Raw genomic sequence first — 24,981 nt, 5'->3', positions numbered from 1 at the left:
TAGAGGCACCTCTTAAAGGGCCCCAGCAGGGCTGTTTCCTGGCCATGAGAGTACCTGAGGCGAGGTGACAGGGCCGTGTCAGCAGTGGTGGGGCTGTGGGAGACTGAGGAGGAGGTGAAGGTGGGTCCATGTCACACAGGTGCCATCAGGCCCCTCGCCTGGCTGAGAACGGCTGGCCCTTCCGTGCACCTGCCTGCCCGCACAGGGAAGGGGAGGCGGGCGTGAGCCGCCTCCTTGTCTGCCAGCTTTCTTCCAAGGCCGCCTTTGTCTCTGCTCATCACACTGGCACCGTCTTGCTGGCGCTGCCACCCCTAGAGCTGAGGCTGCCCGGCGGTTCCTGAGTGTCTTCTCGCCTCAGTCCAGCTGCCCCTCCCACTGCTGCCTCAAAGATGCATTTGAGATCCAGAATCCTGAAACACAGCCGCCCCCTCCACACTTCCTCCCCCAGGAGGGGCCATCTCTGGAGCCTTTCTCCAGTGGGGAAGGCAGGGAGGAGCTTGGTCCGAGGGGCCCAGCCTGGACGTCTATACGTTGAATAAAGTTGTCTGCAGAGTTGGGCTGAGGCCAAGCTAAACATCCCCCCCACCGCCCCCCAAAACACGCCAGCTGCCCCAGCCATCCTGCTGTCCCAGGCTGGCTGGGAAGGGGGGAGGCGGGTCTGTTGGTTAACCCTTGGGAGGCGAAGGGGATGAAAGAGCCCCTTGGGAGGAAAGCGTCTCTGTCTTTTTAGGTGGTCTCATCAGACCAAATCTAGAATGGCAGGCCCAGAGCCTTCATCCAGTGGTGACTTTACGGGAAGTGCAAATATGTTTTATGAATAATTAGAAAAGTTTGGAGGCTCGGGGTCTTTTATGGACTCTTTCTTTTAGCGCAAAGATTTAGGATTTCGTTGAACAGGACGCACAGGGGACTTTCCTTCCAACGCACCTTATTGCCTCCCCTACTTGGCTTCTCTCTCTGAGATGGGCGAGCTATGCCATCTGTCTTACTCCCTTGACTAGATGCATAATTGCCTCATGGGACCTGTTTCTGGCACCTGGGCTGAAGCATGTCTGGTCCATACTGCCTGCTCCACCCTGTCCGAGGCCTGCTCCCAGGGAAGTTTCTGGAGATAGAGGATTCTCATTTTCCTCCGCATCGGCCACAGTCAGCATCCTATTACTCTTGCCCATTTGTATTCAGAGCCTGGGGAGAAATGGTCCAAGGCTGGGCCTCTCAGAACTCACAGCTTTGGAGGGATTTTGTCATTTTGAATAAGCTGAGTAAGAATTTGTTGTTGATCAGGAGCAAAATGAATGGACATTTCTTAAATTTTTAAGGGAATTTATTGCCAGCGAAACCCTGAACTTGCCTGATCTGCCTTTAACCCCTGAGGCCCCTGAACTTGCCTGTTCTGGATTTCTAGCTTGCTAACGGTTGGTTGAGGAGGCCTGTCTCGGGAGCTCTCCCCAGAGCGGCTGTAGACTAGGACCAGGGGGCCTGTCCAGAGAGCAGAACCTGGCCTCTGTGTTTAGTGTCTACCCTTCCCCTGAGGGCCAGGCCCTGGGCTGCCCAAAGGGAAGAAATGGACTCTGAGAGGCAGCGGTGGGTTTCCTGCCCCGCCTTTGCCGTCCCCTAAGATGTGCAACATCAATATCCTCAGATATGCAGATGACACCACCCTTATGGCAGAAAGTGAAGAGGAACTCAAAAGCCTCTTGATGAAAGTGAAAGAGGAGAGTGAAAAGGTTGGCTTGAAGCTCAACATTCAGAAAACGAAGATCATGGCATCTGGTCCCATCACTTCATGGGAAATAGATGGAAAAACAGTGGAAACAGTGTCAGACTTTATTTTTGGGGGCTGCAAAATCAGTGCAGATGCTGACTGCAGCCATGAAATTAAAAGACGCTTACTCCTTGGAAGGAAAGTTATGACCAACCTTGATAGTATATTAAAAAGCAGAGACATTACTTTGCCAACCAAGGTCCGTCTAGTCAAGGCAGTGGTTTTTCCTGTGGTCATGTATGGATGTGAGAGTTGGACTGTGAAGAAAGCTGATCGCCGGAGAATTGATGCTTTTGAACTGTGGTGCTGGAGAAGACTCTTGAGAGTCCCTTGTACTGCAAGGAGATCCAACCAGTCCATTCTAAGGGAGATCGATTCTGGGTGTTCATTGGAAGGACTGATGCTAAAGCTGAAACTGCAATACTTTGGCCACCTCATGCGACGAGTTGACTCACTGGAAAAGACTCTGATGCTGGGAGGGATTGGGGGCAGGAGGAGAAGGGGACGACCGAGAATGAGATGGCTGGATGGCATCACCGACTCTGTGGACATGAGTTTGAGTGAACTCCAGGAGTTGGTGATGGACAGGGAGGCCTGGCGTGCGGTGATTCATGGGGTCGCGGAGTCGGACACAACTGAGCAACTGAACTGAACTGAACTGACTGAAGATGTGCAACTTCGGATCACTCACCGTCACCTCTGAGCCCCTGCTGTTTAATCAGTGGCGGTCTAGGGCTGACCATGTAAGGCTTCCTCCTTTGGGTTCTGTGAAGCTGCAACTGGGGAACAGTCCACATGTATAAAAAGCAATGTGCCAATGTCAGAGATTATTATTTACAGTACTATTCTTAGGAGAGGCAGAAAACTTTGGAGCCCAACTGCTCGTGGACTTCCCTGCAGCCCACAGCTTCCTCCCTGGAGGAGTAAAGGAGAAGCAACCCTTGGGGTATGAACTGCCTGCTCTTCCGGAGCCACCCTGCTTTCAGTGCTGAAGCCTGATGGCTAGAGAAACCGCAGATCACGCTCCCGTGGGCCGTCCCTTGCTTGCCTTCCTTCTTGACTGTCCTGTGCCTGTGTTTTCCCTCTGATGGGGCTTGTGGGGTGGGGGACTCTGCTCTCCTGCGCAGGGTGCTGAGACCCCAGCCTCGGTACTCCGGCTTGGTGCGCTGTTTGCCTTCCTTCTTGACTGTCCTGTGCCTGTGTTTTCCCTCTGATGGGGCTTGTGGGGTGGGGGGCTCTGCTCTCCTGCGCAGGGTGCTGAGACCCAGCCTCGGTACTCTGGCTTGGTGCGCTGCTTGCCTTACGCTCTCTTGGGACGGCATTGCAGAGCCTGACAGAAACCTGCCTCCTCCTTCCTAGGTGTGGCCAGAACGCTGTTTATGGTAGTGATACCTAGCATTTATAGAGCGTCACTTCCCCTCTGCACCCTCAGCCCTTGTCCTTCCGTGCACGCTCCCGTCTCTCTGCAGGTGCAGGCTGAGCCCCAGGGTCATATAACTTTATAATGAAGACTCAGAGCTGTTCAGGGACTTGCCTTAGGTCTCAGCCAGCAAGTGGAAGAGCCAGGATTTGAGCTTCAGAGTCGGCACTCCCTCTGGGGTTACTTGTGAAGGCCCTTGACGCTCAGTGGGGCACTCGTGGTCCACTTCCTCAGGGCCCGAGGGGTGGCTCAAAGGTAACTTTGGGTCTTGTGGCCCCTGAAGGTCAGTGAGCATGAGCAGTGGGCGGCAGTCATCCCGTGACCGCCAAGCATGGGCATGAATATGGAGCAGGTGCCTTGGAGGAGCACTCGGTTAAGCCCGGGTCTCCTTGATCAGTGTGCCCTGAAAGGGCGGGCTCCGGCAGGCTGCCTGGATCGGCCCCTTGGCCCGGGGTGGAGTCTGCCCTGGCTCTCCCCACTCAGGAGGCAGGTGGATTGTTCGGCTCTCTGGAGCAGCTGCTGGGAGGTAGGCGAGGGCTGCGGGGCCAGGTTGGTTGAGCCGGCGCCTGCACGGCCGCGCGGGGCCAGCGAGGCAGGGCCCCCTCTGAGCACACGGCTGGTACGGCCGCGCGGGCTGCGGCTGGGGCTGCAGGGTGGCGGGGCCGGTGGCCAAGCCCTGGTTCTGGTGTGGGCCCCTGGGCCCGGCCCCGCCCCGTCTCTCTGGCCCCCTCCTTCCCGCTGTTCTCCTCTCCTTTGGTCTCTCTTCTTCCCTTTGAATCGGTTACTTCCCCAGCAGCTCTGAGCTCTGGGATGTCCCAGGTCTGCTGCTCACCACTCCTCGTCCTCCCTTCGGGAGGTGTCTGCAGACACCCCAGGCCATCCCACCCTTCCCCCCGACTTCTCTGTGCCCTCTCCCCAGGCTTGTCTCCCCTCCCGGGAGCTCTGTGAGCCATAGCTCCAGGAAGTGCCAGGGGAGGACCCGCCTGGGTGGTGCCAGCTGTTTGCCCAGGGTGAGGTTGGCCTCGGCCTGGGTCCCTGGGCTCCGCTGCAGCCTGTGCTGCCCGCTCCTCCCTCCCGCTTCCTCCTCTGCTTCCTCCCAGTGGAGGTGGAAAGGCAGAGCGGGTTTGATCCAGCAGCTGCGGGTGTTGCTTTGCGGGAATGCTGGCTCTTGCGGGGTAGTGAGAGGCTAAACTCAGGATGGGGCTGGGAGAGCTATTCATCTTCAGCTCTGAGCTAGGGTAGTCTGAGGGAATGCTGGAGTGTGGCGTTCCACCTCCAGAGCTGTACCATGGCTCCACCGCTGTCTCAGGGCACGACCTTGGGAGAGTTGCTTTCTCTACAGAGTGCCGGCTCTGCCACTGTCAAAGGCCCGAGGGGATCTGCTGTAGAAAGTGCTAAGTGCTGCAGTGGTAGTACTGGAAAGGGAAAAGCAGTCTGGGGGTCCTCTCCATCATTCTCAAGGACAGGGGAACAGGCCAGAGCCAGTGCCCTGGCCAGTTTGGAGGAGTTTATTATTGCACGGGCTTCCCTGGTGGTTCAGACGGTAAAGGATTCACCTGCAATGCAGGAGACCTGGGTTCAGTCCCTAGGTCAGGAAGATGCCCTGGAGAAGGGAAAGGGCTACTCACTCCAGTACTCTTGCCTGGACAATTCCATGGGCAGAGCAGCCTGGTGGGCTACAGTCCATGGGGTTGCAGAGAATCGGACACGACTGAGCAACTAACACACACACATTATTGCACTACCACGGTGATGATCATGGAGTCTGATTTTCACTTAAAAGCTTTTTATTGTGGAAAGCTGCAGACATACACAAAAGTAGAGGGAACGGTGTAATAGCTCTCATATCCTCAGAGTTTTTAAGTCATCTCACAGCCCATGTTGTTTTAGGTACACTCCCAGTCCTTTCTACCCTCTGTCATTTCATCTGTAAAGACAGAAACTCTGAAAAAAATCATTGTCACACCTAAACAAATGAATACTTCCTTAATATAATAAAATATCCAGTTGGTATTCTTATTTCCCTGCTTATCGGAAATTTATTTCCTAGTTTTCTTTTTAATTTGGCTCCAGATAAGTCCATGCATTGTGGTTGGTGGCTAGCGCCAAGAGTCATTCTTAATTATAGGTAATGTTTTTCTTTCTCTTGCACTGTTTTGAGGAAGAAACCGGGTCATTTGTCTTACAGCGTTCTTCACGTCTGGATTTGGCTGACTGCATCCTCATCATGTCATTTAACATATCTCACTGTCCCTGGGGCCTGGTGGGCCACAGTCCATGGGTCTGCAAAGAGTCGGACACGACTGAAGCCACTTAGACACGTGCACGCGCTGTCCCTGTATTTCCTGTACGTACACTTAGATTCGAGGCTCGGTCAAGCTCAGGCTCCTCTAATTTACTCATTAGAGGGGCAAGACTGTCTTGGTTGCGCTGTGTACATCTATCAGGGGACACACAGTGTCTCGTTGTCTTTCCTTTTGTGTTATTAGCCTCCTTGATGATCACTGCCTAGATCCATCCATTCATTACAGGCTAATGGCCTATAAATGACTCTGTAATTAGATGTTGCTTCTTTCATCCCACAGTAAGTGATCTCTTACTTTGGAAAGAAGCCTCCTTCTCTGGGAGGTGTTGCTGTGGAGGCTGAGCCCACATGGCAACAGGGTGGCCCCCTCCCATCCATTCTGGTAAGACAGGTGTCTTACAAATGCCGGGTTGGGAGTCTTAGAAAGAGTCTTGTACACCTCTACAGCGTTCAGTCAAATTTCAAGTCTTTGTGTTGATGGAGGGCGTCAAAGCCCAGGATACTCCAAATAACTTTTCCAGTTACCTCTGAAATACAGTTCAGCTTTAATCAGATTAATGCTCAGACACATACCTTTGCTATCTCCTGTACCACCAGCCTGACTCATAGTACTATGCTGGGCCTGATAATAACTCTTTGTATTTGTACAGCAGTTTGTAGTTTGCAAAGTGCATGCGCTTACATGCACGGATGCACACACACGCGTGCATGAGGGGTTGAGAGTGAAGCGTTGAGATCAGCTTGCTTGAGTGTGGATTTTGATCCAACTTTCTAGCCTCGAGCAAGTGAGCTAACTTCTCTGTTAATCAATGTCTCCACCTACCTTACAGGGATAGTAAATGAAATAGTGTAACAAAGGGCTTAGCATGCACCTGACACATAGTAGGTGCCCAGTAAATGGCTGTTGGAGCGAGCAGTCCAGTATCTAGCTGTCAGGTCTGCAGACCCTACAAGGACGGAGCAGCGGCAGACAACTGAAAGCTCACTGTATGTCACAAACATAGAACTGTATGCTAGCTGTTCCAGGAGCCACCAATAAGGAGGTCAAGCAGCATTTGGTAGCAATTTCATTTCTTGTTGGCTTAGCCAGAGTCATCAGAAAGCAGCCTAGGGCTTCAACCCAAATTTTAAGGATGATGAGGTTGTATCCAGAGAAGTCAGGGAACTCGCTCTCAGAAACACAGCAAGTCAGAAGATGTGCATAAAATGGGAAAAGAAGTCTGGCCTCCCTGGCTCCCTGATGCCTGCTCTGTCCCTTCCTTAGGAATGGGAGCAGGCAGGAGGGAGTGGGAGGCCACAGGGGTTGGCTGAGACTCGCTCTTGTATTTTTCCCTTTTGGAGGCCTGACTGTTTCTTATCCTTGAGGAGGCCCCCTGAGGCCTTGGGCCTAGTGAGCCAGGTGGACACTCCTCCTCCCCGGGAGCTTGCAGTCCCCTGGGGCCTGGCACAGCCGCTTGCCCGTCTGCCCATGCAGATCAGAGATAGAAATCTGCAGCTAGACAGGCAGACACAGCAACCCGCCTGGGCAGAGGCAGGAGCCTACTTACAAGGTGCCAGTCGGGCATGGGACTCAGTGCGCTCCTCGGCCTCAGTGGGCCAGAGACGCCAGGTGGAGCAGGGCTCTGCAGGGGGCTCAGGGAAAGAGAGGAGACTAGCAGGTGCCAAACTTGTGTGCTCGTATGCGCTCCGATCGCTGGCTGGTTCCTCAAACTCTCAAGTGCTGAGCTGTGTAGAACACAGGACGCCATGTGTGGGCCTTGTGAGAGAAAGGGCTGAGGGGAGCAGGGAGTGAGCACTCAATGGGAAGGACAGGTAGGAAGGCGGGGCAAGCAGTGAGCGTTACACTGCCTTCCTGGGCATCAAAAAAGGAAGACTGGTACTCAGTGAACAAGATAAATGGTCGCACTTCTGTTTGCTGGCGCCGGCCTGTTGTATCCTTGAGCTCCTTTTGCTGGGAGCTCAGCCTTGTGACTGAAACACGTGAGCACAGTTTCCATCCCAGGCAGAGGAGAAAGTGGGAGGGGAGAGACCAGGGCGAGGGGGAAACCCAAGTAACCGCTTTGTCCGGAACTCCAGACTACAGAGGCTACTGTCTGGAGCTGGCTTCTGCCTGGGCCTATTCAAAGCAGAGGACCCCAGGGTTTGGGCAGTGAGCAGAGTTCAAGGGCACAGAGTCATGAACATTTGGGTGATATAGCCGGAGTGAGGCTGGATTAAACTTCCTCCCAGAGTGCTAATGCCTAGCTCTGTGCTGGCACGCCGGAGGCACTCGTGAAATACAAACTGAGTGAACGGATGGATGGATGGATGAACCAGTCAAGGGGAAAGAAAAAGGGTTTGACTTCATTTCTCCTTAGTTTCTTTAAAAATTCTCTAACTTGATCCTTAGGGTTTGGACTTGGGTCTCAAAATGGTTGTCTGTTAGGAATGTGTTGTAAATTGAGTTAAAGCTTGATTATCTATCCCACAGAGCTCTGCTTCATGAATTAACCAGGACTTGGGGCTTCTCTTTTTTGCCTTTTATCTCCCCGTCTCTGCATGCTCACTTGGGTGGGTGCGTGGGGACCAGAGGTGGGCAGTCGTACTTAGAACCTTAGAGTGAGAGTTGGGAAAGTCTGTAGCCTTCAGCTCCCTGCGTCCTGCACCCCCGGGTTCTGAGTTTGGGTCTCAGTGCCATTTCTTGCCCTGTGCTTCGCACGGAGTGGGTGCTACAGGACATTTGTTGAGTTAAGAAATGACTAAGTCGGCAGAGACAGGAGGGAGAAGCTTTCTCCATCCTAACTTCTTCGCCCCTGTTCCTTCTTCTGGGCCTTAGAATGGGGCAGACTCCTTTAAGGGACAGAGGAGCTGAGTATCCAGTCATGCCCTCTGGTCTCCATGAACTCAGGGGCCCAGTTTGAGCTGGGCTGTGTTTCAGCTGGCAGAAGGGGCATGGAACTGGAGCCTGCCCTCGGCCGTAGAAAAAGGTGGCTACAGCAGGACTGGACACGTTGAGTGCTCAGCAGCCTGCCCTACAAACCAGCTTAGGATTCAGGGGAAGCTCAGTTCACGGCTCTGGACTCTTTAGGGAGGACACTGGGCAGGGTGAAGAATGGCGGGGGTCATTACCCCTTTCTGTGCTCTGTCCAGTCTAGAAGTCAGTAGCTGCTTGCTCGGCTGTACTTGGCACTGGCCGCCTGGAAACGGCTGGTATTACCTCTCCCCATGTCCATTTTTCAGTCCCTTGCTTGCTCTGACCCCTGAGATCTTGGTAGGATGAAGTGACCTCTGGGGAAAGTCAGGGAGCAGAGTCCTGCTTTATGGCCTCCTCCTGGGTTTGCTTGCAGGCTACTCTAAGAAAGTTCCAAGAAGGAACTTTTTCAGGGCACAGGGTCCTGAGCAACTTCAGTCATTTTCTAGCAGATTTTCAAGCTCAGAAGGCAAACTTATCTAGGTCTTCTGGAGGAACTAAGGCCCAGCAAGGCCAGTTTGTGCCCAAAGGCTCACTGGGAGGCATCAGGGCACTTGACCTCCCAACCCTGGGACCTGACCTCTCAATATTTCTGAGCATCAGGATTCCACATGGTGCCCATGGGTTCTCTGCCAAACCAGAGACTTCTTTAACATGTGAGCCCTTCAGTAGGGTGGCCCATTTGTCCTGATTTGTCTCTGTTTTAGCACTGAGAGTCCAGCATTCTTGGAACCCTTCATTGCTGGGCAAACTGGAACAGTTGGCCACCCATTCCTGGGGATTCTCTCTCTGTCAGCTCTCTCACCCTGGTCTGCTTTTCTCCATGTTGCTTAAACCACAGGGAACATTCCTCCCCAACTCCATTCAGCTTCTGTGGGCTGACCCAAGGGATCTAAAGTCACAGATAACTGGGCAGAGATGTCACCTACCCAAGGTACACGAGGCACTTCCCCGTCTCTCAGGAGCTCTAATACAATCAGAATAGTTGCTCTTCTCTGCAGTTGGAGCACCTGAAGCGCTGCCTGGAGATGGCTCCTGCCTGTCCATCGCTGAGCGCTCCGACCAGATCTCATGTTTCTGCATCTCTTCTCCTCTGAGTAACTCCAAGTATCCTCTGGTCTCTGGTCTCCTGGACCCTAGCATGGTTCCTGTGCCAGAGTACGAAGACATGTACAGGTGACACACACCCTCTTAATAACTAGAGGAGCTGAAGTCTAGGGATGGTTCAGTAAGCTTTTGGCCCAAGATCACACAGAAGCACTAAGATCAGAATCAACTTATAATCCAGCAGCCTTTAGGCACAAATCTTCAGCATTTGTGATTTCTGGAATAGCCTCTCCCGCTTCAAATCATTTCTTCTGAATCTTGTCCCTCTCACTTAAGATGTTGTCAGAGAAAGCCGCCTCAGACAAGATTATTTCCGCTGCTCTTTCTTTGGCCCCTGTCCCCATCTTGTTGGTGGTGAGACTTTTCCTAAGTGGCCCGCCTCCTTTTCTGATGGGGGCTGAAAATAGCCAGAGCTGGAGTTGCCTAGCCCCGTCCTTCCCGTCCCCTCCCATAAAGGAGCTATTCACGGAGGCCCCTCTCTTTAGCCTATTTATAAATCTTTCCAGCATGTCTTTGTCCCAGGGACAAACAATACTCTACCCTCCTTAATGCTGCCCTCTACTTCAGCCTTGGTTGAGATGCTGGAAATTTCCTTCTGGTCTTCACCGTTCATAGCACCGATTCTTCCCAGACCTGTTTTGCAATCAAGTCAGAGTGGAGAGCGGCTCTTTGGGGGATACGCCCATGGGTCGCGGCTGGACTCTGGGTGCAGACGCTGGAGAGGACTTGTGAAGTCCCTGTGCAGCTGACACACACCCTCCGCCCCCACCCTGGGCTGGATTTTTATTACACTTCCTTACAGCCGGGGCTGACTCATGCAGAAACTTGGGGCCCAGGGCAGAAGTGTGACTTCAGCCTACACTCATCACTCATCAGAACACTCATTCAGTGTGCTTGTAGTGGGAACTGAGTGGTTATCATGGATGGCAGGAGCGTATGACACGCACTTAGCTGATGTGGTCAAGAGCACGGCTCTGGGGTCGGTCTGACCGGGTTCTGTCCAGGGCCGGCCATTCTGGGAATTTACCTCATTTTGTCTCATCTATACAAGGGAGATGGTGAGAGCCATCTCAGAAGATTGTTGTGAAGATGAAGTGAGTTGCATTTAGCTTTATGCCTGACACAAAGTATGCACTCAAATAGCCGTTACTGTTAGCTGGCTCACACCCCCTGCCATTTGCCTGTCTAGCAAGTTGTTCATTCGTTTGACAGATATGTACTGAGTGCCCATTATGTACCAGGAATATACAGATAAACTTCTTCCAAGTTTCCAGTTACACAAGCGTTCTCTAAGGCCCTCTATTTTTACTTTAGCCTCTTTCTTCCTCAAGACCCATTGGCAGCAACAGACTTTGAGAAGTGGGTCATCACTCAGGTCCCATCTTGATGACCCTCGTCTGCCTGTTGTGGGGCAGGGTTTCATGCATAGGTCACTCACCTGGTGTCAAAGGACCTGAATACTGTTGATGACCTGGCTGCTAACCAGGTCATAGCACCCAGGTGACCTTGAACAGATCACTTAATCTTCCTGGGCCTCGGTGTCCCCCTCTTTCAAATGGAATAATAATCTCTTTCAACCTTATCTTGTATGGGTGCTCCGCGGATAAAATGAGATAATGGATACAAAAGCACCTTGCAAAAGTAAAAGTTCTTTGTTAATGACAAGTGTGAGAATGACAAAGAGGAGAGAGTTTTCAGAGAGCTCCCGCTCTAAGTGCCTGCCCCAGGGAAGGGCCTGAGGGGATTAACAGCAGTGCAAGAAGCCCCTCGAGGGCACTGAATGTGCAGTGCTTAGCAGAGTGCTTGGCACAGAGTAGACACACAATAAATGCCTGGCACATAGTTGAGGGGCCTCAGCAAATGTTTGTCAAATGAATGACTGTGACAAATAGTTCCCTCCAACACAGCGCAGGGAGGATATTAAGTTCTGAGGAAATACAAAGCAAAGGCAAGACCGGTGTTGGGCATGGTCTGTTAAGACCGTGACAGAGCTAAAATCACACAGTTTAGAGCCTTGAGTTATTAATAATACATTATTTCCTTTAAAGAAAAGAAGTCTGGGTGCACAGAGGTGCTCATTTGTTCGAATATTTGAGCCGGGCATCATGAGACTAAGGACAAGAGGTGGTCAGACTGACCTGAGGTCCTGTCTAAGCTCTGCAGCCCGCGTGTAGCCTTGAGCAGTTTTCTCAACCTGTCAGGACCATCCTGAAAGAGATGATTTAGATTTAGGATGGGAAGAAGGAGGAAAACTTGCATCAGTAAAATGATACTCCATGAGACAGGAAAGGCATTTGCAAAGTCCCCAGGGTCGGTTAGCTTGGTTTGAGTTAGGGGGTGAAGGGGGGTGGTCACAGGAGAAGTGAAAGGAGTGTTAGAGAGTAGCCCTTGAAGCCCAGGCAGAGGAGTCAGCTTGGGCAGTAGCTCCAGCTGGATTCTGAGAGAGAAATACTGAGGGGCACATTTGTGAAGCTGATCGTGGCTGGTGGGGGAGCAGACCACGGGCAGCCTGTTCTCTGCTGTTTCCCCGTTAGGAGAACAATCTCAGTGGTTGATAGCTCTGGATAACAGGGACAGTGGTTGAGGCTGCAGGGACCCGGGCCACCGGCCCAGCAGCGGCTAATGACACTTTGAAGGTGGTAAAAGCTGGATGCAAGCACTCTGCCCTGCAGTCCCACTGGCTTCCCCAGTCAGGATGGGGAGCTGACCTGGCTTATTTGTTTTGGAAACTTCTGTTGCAGTGGAAAGGAAAGGAATTGAGAATTTCTAGCGGGCCACCTGGAGAAGGCAATGGCACCCCACTCCAGTACTCTTGCCTGGAAGATCCCATGGATGGAGGAGCCTGGTAGGCTGCAATCCATGGGGTCGCCAAGAGTCGGACACGACTGAGCGACTTCACTTTCACTTTTCACTTTCATGCATTGGAGAGGGAAATGGCAACCCACTTCGGTGTTCTTGCCTGGAGAATCCCAGGGACAGGGGAGCCTGGTGGGCTGCCGTCTATGGGGTCTCACAGAGTCGGACACGACTGAAGCGACTTAGCAGCAGCAGCAGCAGCGGGCCACCTGGGTAGCTAGGACTAAAGTCATATAGTTTAGAGCCTTGGGTAATACATCATTTCCTCCTTTAAAAAAAGAAGTCTGGGCACACACACACAGGTGCTCATTTGTTTGCATATTTAAACTGGGCAGCATGAGACTAAGGGCAAGGGGTGGTCAGACTGATTTGAGGTCCTAACTAAGCTCTGCTACCTGCTATGTGACCTTAGCAGGCTTCTCATCCTCTCTGAGCATCACCTGACTCATCTACAAAGGCCTTTGTCAGAGAGTTAATTTGAGGATTAAAAAAAATAGTATGGAGAGCAGTGCCTACATAGTATGTAGTGAAGTTCTCAGAAGTGGTGTCGTCTACGCTCTCAGCTTCTCCTGCTAAGACAAAGCGGGCAGAGCAGGCCATGTGGAGCCCACGGGGCCCATCTGGCCTCTGCTCTTCCTGACTGGGCGGTAGGCTGGGCTCTGTGCCCATGCTGCCCTGGACACTGGCGACCCTAGACATGAGACCGCCTTTCCCTCTCTGTATCCTGGTACCTCACAGGGCCTGGCACAGAGCAGACATTTACTGAATGTCTGCTGAATGGAAGATGAATTTAACATGGCCCTTTACAGTTCATAGTCTAGCAGAGGAGACAGACTTGTAAACAAAGAATTGAGAAAAATAAGATTAGATGCAGCGAGTGCTTTGCAAACACGGAGGAGGGAAGACGGAAACAGCCGAGTGGAAGTCAGGAGCCGCTGCAGGGCGGGCCTGGGCTCGGCCTCAAAGGTGAGGGACTGGAAGGGGTACAGCTCAGGCAGAGCAACAGTGTGCTTGGAGGGGAACCGGAAGTGCGTCAGCACGCTGAAACGCAGAGCGTAGGAGGCTGGGGTGCGAAGTCCCTTGGCGCCTCTACCAGGAGGGTGGGTTTAATCCTTTCGGGGTCTGAGCCGGCTGGGGTACCGTTTGCTTCCTCTTTCTCCTCGCCCTCGCTCGTCCTTGGGGCCCTGCACAGATGAGATCCTCCCAGAGGATCGGAGAGGCCTGTGTCCTGCCTGAGAGAACACCGCACGTGAGCCGTAGGGTCCGAATGAGAACTCAGCGCCCTCGGCTTCCCCCGACCGATGCTTCAGTAGTGGGTTGTCCTTGTGGGGGTCCCCGTGGCCTCCAGCTGACACGATCCCACATTCTGCCTTGCAACAGCCGCCCCGTCCGTCCAGAGAGCCCAGTGTGACTGAGCCTGGACGCCGCTCCCACACCCAGCTCTTTGGTGCAAAGGAGAAGCCACCGGATCTGCTGGAATAACTTCCTGCTTCATTGCTAGGTGCCTGGCTGCCTGGCGCGTGCCAGATTTGGCTCGAGGGCTTGTTTTTCCAAAGAGGTTGTGCAGGATTTGCAGAGTGCGATGGCGTCATTCTGGACTTTTCGGAGAAGGCCAAGAAGCCCCTCTGCCCTCTCCCGCCCCCAGGACCAGTGTGCCTTGCAGACTGGGGTTCTCCACAAGCGCGTGCGGAGTGAGCAGTGGCCCGTGTAGGAAGGGCTTGGGACCTGGTACTTTCTAGAAAAGCGGGAGGAGCAGCGGGGCCTCACAGGGGCTCAGGATGAGCAAGAAGCCTCCTTATCTCCTTATCTCCTCATCCCGGGGAAATTCCCGAGAGAGGCCAGCTTGCTGAGTTATGGCTTCCAGTGGTTTCCCCGAGTGCTGCAGGAGCCCCTTCCCACAGGGGCTGCCCCTCTGCCCCGCCTCAGGGAGGTGGGGTGGCCTTTTACGGGGGGGTCCAGGCGGAGGGATGTGGTTTCTTCCTCAGGTTCCTGTGGTGCCAGCTCCTCACCCAGGAAGCACCCCCAAAGCTCTCCCCACCTCCGGGGCTGAGCATCCAGGGGAGGGGCCGCCCCAACCTGGATTGCCGGTCCCCTTCTCCTGAGTCCCTGCCCATCGTGCAGGACAGAAAGGCGCCTCCGTTGGCTGGTGGGCACGGCGAGGCGCGCGGGGCGGGGCAGCGTGGGTGCGCCAAGAAGCAGCAGCACCCATCCGCTCACTTACTCGAGGTGGGAGAGGGGGAGGGCAGTGGCATCCTGGGACCCTGCCAGGCCTGCCTGGTAGCTGACGGCCACCCCTTTTCGAGTGCTCCCTAAGTCTGTCCCGGACGGGCTCCGGGGGCTACAGCCCGCGTCTGTGCCTCCCTGTGTGACCTAGATCAGCGGAGGGTCACGTGCGCGGTCCAGCCCCTTTGCCTTGAGGTGACATTCTCTCCTGGCGCCTGCTCAGCCCTCTCTCCCCCCTTGCTCCTGCCTGCCTTCCTGCTTACTCCCCCTTCTTTCCTCCTTCCCTCCTTAGTCCTCCCCCGATTCCATTTCTCTCTTCTCTCCCCGCCCTCTTTGTCCATCCCACCTTCCCTGCCTTCCCACCCTTTCTTGGCCAGACATTTATTAGGAAATCACTAGCTGCTAGATACCAGGAATGCAAAGATTAGTAAGACGTGGTCACTGCTCTCAAGGAACTCAGAGTACTGTGTGGGAGACAGATCCATAAACAGACCATCACAGCACAGGATGATGGCGTGGCTCAGAAATACCTTTGCAGGAGAGGGAGTGGTCCTTTTCATTGGAGTGGGGATGGCGGGGAGTGGGAAAGAGACATTCCTACCACCTCCAGTAGGAGCCTGGCCTTGCTGGGACCTCCCCGCACTTATTTTCACAAAGTCTGTGACCAGGAGCAAGTCCTTAACCTCCCTGGATCTCAGTTTTCCTATTTATTTTTAAAAAAGAGTTGCTTGAGGCTTACTGCAGAATGACAATATGCAAACAGAATCGTGGGTTTTGCCTTGCAGGAGGCGCTGTTAGCCAGCTCTCGTTGGCGAGGACAGTGGCAAGGATGCTGGGCACTCTTAGGCCGGTGGGAGGGGCGTGGCTGCCCCTCCTCGTGCTCTGTGCTGTTTCTGTGGCAGGTGCACGCGTGTGGGCAGACCCAGCGAAAGGAGAGGCTTTGCGCAGTTAGAGCCGCGTTGTCTTTGTTTGTCTGTCCTCTCTCTTCCCACCAGAAGTATCAGCTGCGTTTGATGAAGCACACGGTTGGTTTCAGAGACAAACTGAGTGTCCTGTGTTAGGGGAGTTGGCATCGATGTCCAGGTGGGGAGCAAACAAGGGCAGGCTGAGAGCCAGGTGCTTCCAGACACTTTGTGATGGGGGGTCCTGACTCCCTCTTTTCTTGTCTGCTGGAAACATTCCCACTCTCTGCTGAGCATTCACGCAAGTGACCTTGGGCAAGGGTGGGAGACGGAAGGATCTTGCCCTTCCCAGCATCTCTGGACCGTAGAGAAGATAAAATGACCCATGACTAGAAAGAACCTGAGTCTTCTGGAATAAAGGGTGTGAGAGCATTTAATACCTTCTAGCCAGGTTTTCACTGCTCGCATTGAGTGCTTAACACATATGGTTATGAGCCCTGTTAACCAACTTCATTACCTCCAACTGTTGTAGCAGAACTCTCTGGACTCTGTGACGGGACCCTGGGGGGTGCTGTTTGCTGAACTCGAGCATTAGAAAATTAAATTCCCTGGCTTTGAGGTGAGTGCAGAAGAAGCCCCTCTCTCACAGACAGAGCCATCTCCTCTGTGGCACAAACTTCTTTGGTGGGCTTCCCTTTCCCATGTGAGAAGGTGGCATCAAAGGAGGCAGACAGTGTGGCGCGTGCTGTGGGTAACAGCCCAGACTGGGCAGCCAGAGTTCAGATTCGGGCTCCACTACTGATCGGCTGTGCGGCAAGTTCACCTCTCTGTGCTGTTTCCTTACTTGGAAGACGGGACTAGTGATCCCTACCACGTAGGGTTGTATTGAATTAAATGAGTTAATTTGGAAAGCGCTCAGCATGGTACTCTCAGACGCTGGCACTCACCCTGCTCAGGCCTGTGTTCCTCAAACTGTTGTGTTTAGTCACTAAGTCGTGTCCAACTCTTTTGCAACCCCGAGGACTGTAGTCCCCCAGGCTCCTCTGTCCCTGGGGTTTTCCAGCAAGAATGCTGGAGTGGGTTGCCATTTCCTTCTCCAGGGGATCTTCCCGACCCAGGGATTGAACCTGTGTCTTCTCACTGGCAGGTGGATTCTTTACCACTGAGCCTCCAGGGAAGCCCAACTTCAAATCATCTAAGCCTCTTTCCCTAAAGCTATGTGTGTGAACACTCATGAAACCTCTGAGACTTGGGAATCTTGTCTTTGGAGAGACACTTCTTAGCTTCTCCCACAGCAAGGATTTCAGCCTTTCTCTCCATACTGCAGAAAGATATAAATAAGCACACACACGTACACATGTATGTATAATATAGCACTTAAGCCACCACCTTTCCAACCACTTTCTATAGTGAATTAATGTAACACTCACAACAGCCTTAAGAGGTGAACGCGATCAGAGTCCTCATTTTAAAGATGAAGACACGAAACACAGAAAGCATGCGACTGAGCCAAGACTGTAACTCTGCGTGTGCCTGCGTGTGTGCCAGGGGCTTGAAATGCTTACTCCTACTAATGCTTACTCCTACCCAGCGCACTGAGATTTTCTATTCTATTTCATTAAATTTTTAAAGTGCTCATATTGATTTGCTAAATTGATTTCACAACCTGCCGATGAGTCAAAAATTACATCGTGAAAGCCCTTCAGAGTCTCCTCAGAAAGCCAGGACGGTAATCAGGGGAAATGTCTGAGTGGAAGAAGGACAGGGGCTTGGTGGCTTCATGTGGCCTTTTTCTAGAAATGATGGCGCTCTTGCTGGGAGCACTGCGGTTCTGAGACTGGGAAGGGACCTCACTGCTCTCAAATGGGGACTCTCAAGAGCATGTACTCAGACCCTGGGAGGGGGCTGGCTGGGACTCAGGATGTCTCTCTTGTTATCTGTCCCTTCCCAGATGAATCAGAGAAAGGCTCCCCAGCCTGGAGCCCCTGCCTGGAGCCTGGGACAAGGGCCCGATTGCTGAAGGCTTGAGGCAGCTGGGCTTCGTCTCAAATCGCTGGTGTTCTGTCAATAGTACCCTGGGTTTTGCTTTTAGGTTTAGCTTTTGAAACACTAAAGAAGAAGTGAAGAAGAACTAAAGATCCTTTTGATGAAAGTGAAAGAGGAGAGTGAAAAAGCTGACTTAAAGCTCAACATTCAGAAAACTAGGATCATGGCATTCATGGCAAATAGATGGGGAAACAGTGGCTGACTTTATTTTGGGGGCTCCAAAATAACTGCAGATGGTGATTGCAGTCATGAAATTAAAAGACGCTTGCTCCTTGGAAGGAAAGTTATGACCAACCTAGACAGCATATTAAAAAGCAGAGACATTACTTTGTCAACAAAGGTCCGTCTAGTCAAGGCTACGGTTTTTCCAATGGTCATGTATGGATATGAGAGTTGGACTATAAAAAAAGCTGAGCGCCAAAGAATTGATGCTTTTGAACTGTGGTGCTGGAGAAGACTCTTGAGGGTCCCTTGGACTGCAAGGAGATCCAACCAGTCCATCCTAGAGGAGATCAGTCCTGGGTGTTCATTGGAGGGACTGATGTTGAAGCTGAAGCTCCAATACTTTGGCCACCTGATGCAGAGAGCTGATTTATGTGAAAAGACCCTGATGCTGGGAAAGATTGAGGGCAGGAGGAGAAGGGGACGACAGAGGACGAGATGGTTGGATGGCATCACTGACTCGATGGACATGGGTTTGGGTGGACTCCAGGAGTTGGTGATGGACAGGGAGGCCTGGCGTGCTGCAGTTCATGGGGTTGCAAAGAGTCGGACACAACTGAGCGACTGAACTGAACTTTGAAACACTCCTGTATTAATTAACTTACTTTATACTCATGAGAGCTAAATTAAGTGAATATAGGTTCCATTCCACTCCATGGGTAAAGGAAGAGGGGCACAGACATATTCAGTGGCTTGGCTGGGGTTCAAGGAAAGCTCGAGTGCAGGCTCTGGGCTTCTGGTTCTGGTGATTTTAACTGCAGATTATACAAGCGGTGGTGTGACTGCGTATGATGATGATGAAGGAAGTGGATACACAGAGGCCGCCTCACCCACCTGCGGTTCGTTACCTGTGCTTCAGCTGCAGTGGCCTCCAGGTGAAATGCAGGGAGCACCGCCCCCCCGGCCCCGGGTGTCCTAGCACAGGGGCCACAGGCACTGGGAACAGACTGTGCACGGCTTCCGTCAGCCTGTGCTGGCACTCTTATCCAAGTGAGCCTGATATCTGGGTTGACTTCCCTAGTGGGGGATGGCTTAAATTCCAGCCAGCCAGATAAAGGTCAACCCAAAGACTGGAAGGCTGGAGAAGGTGGAAGCCGGCGGAAGCTGTGACCTTTCAGAAGGACCTCTGTCTCTCTGGGGCGGGTCAGCAGAGCCACTGCCCCTGCAGCAGGAGGGGCAAGCTCAGCTCATGAGACCCCGCCAGCTCTGGGGAGCCCTGCCTCTCAAGTCCAGCACTGTATGAGGGAGAGGGGCTGGGGGAGGCTGGGCCCACTAGGCAGCCTGCGGGGAACCCTCCTCCTGGGTGGGCCCCTGTCTTGAGCACCCTGCAGCTGTCTTTCAGGGCAGATGTCCCTGCAGGCCTTGCCCAGCTTTCAGGGGGATCTGCTCTCACACCCACTCCCACATCCTGTGTCAGGAAAGCCAGGCTGTCTCCCAGCCAGCGCCTCATCTCCCCTTATCTGTACCGGAGTTGCTTTTAGTAGTTTAAAAAGTTAGGAAAATATTTTTCAGAGCTGTGGTTGCTCCCAAAGGCTTCCTGCTGCTGGAAGTGAGGCTTCAAAGATCATTTTATCCGTTGATCAGTGAGAACACATTGACTGAGCACTTTGTGCCTGGTGGGCTCTGCAGCCAGTCCCCCAACCCTCCCCCAGCTCCAGTTACTTCTGCGGGGTCGGCGGGGTGGTAACCACGGAGTGGACACGGGGTCGTCCCTGTGCTAGTCTCAGCTCTTGGCGTGACTCCTGGTCCAGGCCAGGCGCCGGTTTTCTGCCGCCGCTTTTCTGGGGCTCTCTTTTCGGGAGGCCCGCCCTGGGTGTCCATGCAGCTGCCTCCCCGACCCTCTCCTGACTCTGCCTCCATTCTGCCCTCATCATGGGCTATCTTTGAGAGGAGGGCAGTTTGGTAGGTTTGGTCTGTCTGTGTCCAGGACTAGATTGGAGTGTCTCGAGTGCAGGGACCCTCTCTTAAAGTCTAAAGACTGAGAAGTCTTTAGCCCCGTGCATGCCCAGGATGTCCATGGAATGAATGGTCAGTGTGTCCCCCCGTATCTGCACACGGGAGGAGGCTTTCTGTGGGCCGGGGGTGTCTGTTACAGGCTTTCTGGGAACTGTGGCATTGGAGCTCACCCTTAAAGCAGTCTCCACCTGCTTTTGGAGACCTGGGTTCAACAAGCATCTAGAATGGAATCTGGAAATCAGTTTCTTAGAGAAGTCCCTCAGGCTATCAGACAATCAGTTTGGTTAAGAGCTGCAGCCTTAAAGGGTTGCTCTGGTGGCTGAGAGGAGTGGGGTGTCTTGGTTGGGGGGTGGGCATGGCCAAAAGCAGAGATCCTTAAGGCTTTGGGGGGAAATATTGGGAAGCTCTGGCTGGACTAGAATTTTTTTTACATGAAGCAGTGGAATAGAATGTTTGAAAGATGACTAGGGATGCACTGTGGTGGACCTTGGATGCTCAGATAAGGTGTTAGGCCTTTATGCAGCTGGCCAGTGGAAATTTCTGAGCAAGAAAGTAACATGATGAAAACAGGCATTAAACCATACCCTGCAGAGGGGAAATTGACTATATTTTTAAAACACAGAGTCCTAAACTTCCTGTTATTACTCATTCCAAGTGCTTCTTGGTGTCTAACCTAAATCTTTCTGGTTGCAACTAGAGTACAGTTTGTCTCCTAGGAATTGGAAAACACCTGGACAGAAAAGTCATTCTTCCATTTCTGTCAGCGAGAACCAACATATCTCAGTGGCATCAGTATGTGTGCCAGGGTTCTGGGCCAAGTTGGCAGAGCCCTGGGGCACGGGAGGGCACTGTGGCCGACATCAGTGTGGGGCCCACCTCGGGGTAGGGGCTGAGGTCCTCAGAGTCCCCGTGGGGTTAGAAGCCCTGGATTTGTCTCCTGGGTGCTGTTCCCCCTTCCCACTCCTGGTCCGGGCGTATGCACTGCCCCTTGGAAAAGCTTGCAGGCACAGAGACAGGCCGTTGACCCTCCTCCCTCGTGAAGGTAGGAGAGAGAAGGCTGATAAAGGTCTCTAGGCCGGGAGAGGAGGATACGGAGGAAGAACAAGGGAGGGGCAAAGGAGCAGAGGTGAGCAGTGGGGAGGTCTCACCCCTGCCTGTCACGGTGCCCATCTGATGCCTGAAGGAGCTGTGCCAGGAGGGAGCAGGCTGCGCTGTCTGTTCCCTGCCGGCCTCCGGCTTGAGCCAGCCCCAGGCTCGGGGGCGGGGGGCTCGAGTCCAAGTCTGTCTGGTCCTCCTCTGTCCTCTGCTGTGGCTCTCGCCCCCTCCCTCCACCTGCCACCTGCAGCAGTGTCTGATGGAATCCCAGACACGCCAGTCTCTAGAAAAGAAAGCTGTTCGTGGACAGGGGCTCCTGCCCCACCGCCCCCGGGCTCCCAGGGCGAGTGGAACTTTCCATTTAAAGGGTGAACCCAGCCCAGGTGAGCCACACTGCAGACAGGAGCGAGGACTCAGAGCCGCGAGCGGGGGGAGGGCGGCTGAGGCCCCCATGCTGCCCACCTCCCCCCGGCACTTCCTCCCCAACCGCTGGAGGGCCCCTTGCTCCCTGAGCCCAGACCCCAAACTAGGATGTGGCCCTGGGACACCTACAGTGGCCAGGTAGGCAGACGCCCTCTCAGGAGACCCAGCCCCTCGCACCTGGGCGTGGGTACGTTCCCACCCCCTCGGGGCTGTCCTGCCCCACAGTTCTAGGGGCACATTCACACCGTGCTCCATGTGACTGGCACCCCCGGGCTGTGCTGGGGCTGGGAAGGCAGTGCCAGCAGATAAGGAGACGGGCAGAATTAGACACTTTTCTGTTTTCCAGGCAAACAATAGGGACCTTCCAGGACGCTCGGAAGAGGGAATTGCCTGTAAGAGGATCCCCGAGTGGACGCTCTGTGAGGTGCTTAAACAGGTTTTTGCATTTGCCGCTGATTGCTTAATTAGACACCTACATGATGCTCTCTGCTAATGACCGTATCTCCCAGGGAGATGACACATAAAGGGGTGGGTGGCTTCAGAGGCCAGCTGAGAATGGGGGCAAGGAAGGTAGGACCTCTTGGCTCTTCCTTGGGCCTGTACAGACTCTAGACCATCAGAGAGAGTGGGTGCCCTATCTCCAGGGACTGAGGAGGAAAGCAGGGCTTGGGGCCCATCCTGCCTCCAGTCTTAACGTCCTGTGTGGGCTCCAAACTCCTGGCTGTGGTTCGCCCTTTTCGGAAATGGGGAGGGTCATCCCCTGTGCCCAGGTAGTCACTGAGGACAGATGGCCCCAGGCATGGCGTGCTTCTGGAGGTGAGTGCTCTGCCGTGCAGAGCAATGAGGTTTTTTTCCAGGCACCTGCACGTTAGGTTGGGAAAAGAGCTGGGTGGGCAGCTCTGACAATTGCCTGGAGGAGGGCATTGCTCAGCATTGTGAACTCCAACTGGACGATCAAGAAAGCTTCTGGGATCTGAAGCTCAGTTTCGATAATGGGCTAAGAACCTAGCCATAAATGTTTCAGCGCTGCTCAGAGGGTGTGCTCGAGGCAAAGTGATAATTTTCTGGGGTTGGCAGAGATGATCTAGTGTCATGGAAACTTTGGGTTGTAGGGAAGGCTGAATTTTGAGGCTGGGCAGACCAAGCTTTGAATTTTGGCTTCCCTACTTACTAGCTGTGCTCCCTGTGGAACTGGGGGACTGGCTGGATACAAGTGTTTGTGACTCTTTTTGCCTATCCCCACCTTCTCTAGCACATCTTCCTAAAACTGTGGTTTTGGGGATATGGGGCAAAGAGGCCCCAACCCTGTCCTGCATGAGCCAGCCAAATATTTACCAAAAGCAGGGCTGCAGAGGAAAGGTGCCAGGAGCCAGGTAAATGTTGTGTTTGTGCTGCCCAAATAATGCCATGCTTCATGGGCTCCCAAGTGCTATAGTCTTGCTGGGAGGCCTGAGCCAGGCCCCTGTGAAGGCTGGTTGTGGGGAAGTCCCAGAGGGATGACAGATAAAGGAGAGGGTGGCTTTAGAGGCCAGGTGAAGCACGGGGCCTTTGAGCAGTTGGGTAGTAAGATGGCAGAGTGGAGGTGGGCAGCGTGAATGGCTCAGTCGCACCCCTCCCACCTGTGTCACTCCATGTGTGAGCCAGAGAGACGCTCCTCCCATTCTGCCTCCGGGTATCTGGGGCACTGGCATCCTGGCTTTGGCTTGTCTTTGGTCACCTTTCCTCCGTCCCATGGAGGCCTGAATACTTCAGGAGGATGGAATCTGACGGACTGCAGGACGGCTGTATGCTTCTGATGATCCTGATGGAAGTTCTCATTTCTGCCCATTTCAAAGACAGGGTGGGATTGGCAGGGATGATCTAGTGTCATGGAAACTTTGGACTGTAGGGAAGCCTGAATTTTGAAGCTGGGCAGACCAAGCTTTGAATTTTGGTTTTACTACTTACTAGCTGTGTTCCCTGTGGCCTACCATGGGATTTCAGAGCCCACATGGCCATGGGTGTTGCTGATGATTCCTCCCATGGGGAAATAAAGCAGTCTATTCTACAGCATAACCCTGAATGCTTTCATGTTGGGAAACAGGGACTATATTCAATGTCATTTCATAAACATTTGAAAAATATTTGTTTGCGTATTTGGCTGCGTCGTGTTCTACTTGTGGCACTTGGAATTTTCATTGTGGTGCACAGGCTCTCTAGTTGTGTCTTGTGGGCTCAGTAGTTGCCGCGCTTGGGCTTAGCTACTCCTCAGCATGTGGGATCTTAGTTCCCCAACCAGGGATCAAACCTGCGCCCCTCTGCATTGCACGGCAGATTCTTAACCTCTGGACCACGGAAGTCTCTCCATAAACGTCTTTTAGCAAAGATTTCCAGTTCCAAAGAGTCAATGATTTTATGTTTTTGAGAAAGGTATCTTGGAAGGAAAAAATATTAAAAAATTCTATTATGTTTGGCAGTTATCATCAGTTTTATTTATTTATTTATTTTAGCCCATTAAGGAAGCCTTTGTTTAGTTCAGAACTGGAAAGAATGGGTGGAGGCAGAAAGCAGGCTGATGGCACTTTTCAGTAGCAGGATAGACCATCTTCAAAGGCAGTGCCTTGTCCTGTGGGAGTTCATGTGGCACGTTTGTCTTTGCCAAGTGCTGGAGGCAGCTTTTCCTCCTTTGGTTGGGAGAGAAGACTGCTTTGTGCTGAGATGGCTCCTAAACATGGAAGGCTCTGGTTCTGGGATCACCAAAATTCCCCCGGAGAAGATAGGGAGTTTTCCCTTCACTACTAGGCAAATGCATTAAAGATTGGAATTAGAGGGGATTTCCCCCGGGGCTTCCTGACTGCCTTCTCCAAAGCACAGCCCCTTTCATTTGGATCAAACCTTGACTCTTTCCTCTCCCTAAATGTTTATTACCATCAAAGACCTCGAGCTTGTGTACACTCTTGCCTTGCTGCATGTCTCACAACCAGCTTCTGTTCTGGGTGGATCTATTCTCTGTATTCCAAACCTTCTCTAGCATGATGGGAGATTAACAATCAAGCAACCATTTATGGCATTCCTACGAGGTGCAAGACAGTGGTGTAGGAGACCTGGGAAGGCAAGGTATTGTCCCAGTCCCCAAAAACTCCAGTCTCTCTTTGGGAAATGAGCTTTACGCAAGTAGAAAGTCAGTTAAGGGTACAAGGTTCTATGAAACGACAGCCGAGTGGTAAAGACAATGCTGGGGTGAGTGGGAGAGTAGTAGCTTGGCGAGTGCGGGGCTGAGGCACCCGGTGAGCCAGGCCGGTGGACTTTGGACACTGATCGCTGTTGCAGTGAGAGACTGGGGTGGGAGAGGCTCAAAGCTGTGGTTATAAGCCTGGCTGCCTGGGGCAGTTAGTGTTGACATTTACAGAAGTAAGAGCTTATATGGGGGGTCCATTAATAATTAACTGTTTTTATTAAAATTTTTTTTTTACCATGCGTAGGTTATACTTTTCAAAAAGTACAGAATAGTATTCCGTGAAGAGTTCCTCCCACCTCCTCTCAGATTTAGCCTCAGCCCCCTCCTTGGAGGTGATCACTGTTACCAGAGTCTGCTGTGCCCTTCCTGAGATGCTCTAAGCCAGTCCAGGCTATGACCAATGGGCCAAATCTAGCCCCCCCACCTAATTTTGTATGAGAAAGACCCAGCAATGATGGTTATCCTTAAATGACTATAAAAAATAAGAATAGTGG

General features: G+C 52.8%; 1 protein-coding gene across 3 annotated transcripts in view; it reads left to right on the top strand.

Moving 5' to 3' along the window:
• Positions 1 to 24,981, top strand: part of PLEKHA6 (pleckstrin homology domain containing A6) — a 139,148-nt gene that overhangs the window by 37,785 nt on the left and 76,382 nt on the right. The window lies entirely within an intron of this gene.

This window comes from Moschus berezovskii, chromosome 17, assembly GCF_049115385.1.
Source record: "Moschus berezovskii isolate FMDL1 chromosome 17, NW_MosBer_1.0, whole genome shotgun sequence".
NCBI lineage: Eukaryota > Metazoa > Chordata > Mammalia > Artiodactyla > Moschidae > Moschus > Moschus berezovskii.
Note: the sequence above shows the minus strand (reverse complement) of the source record. Positions and strands in the feature narration are given on the sequence as shown.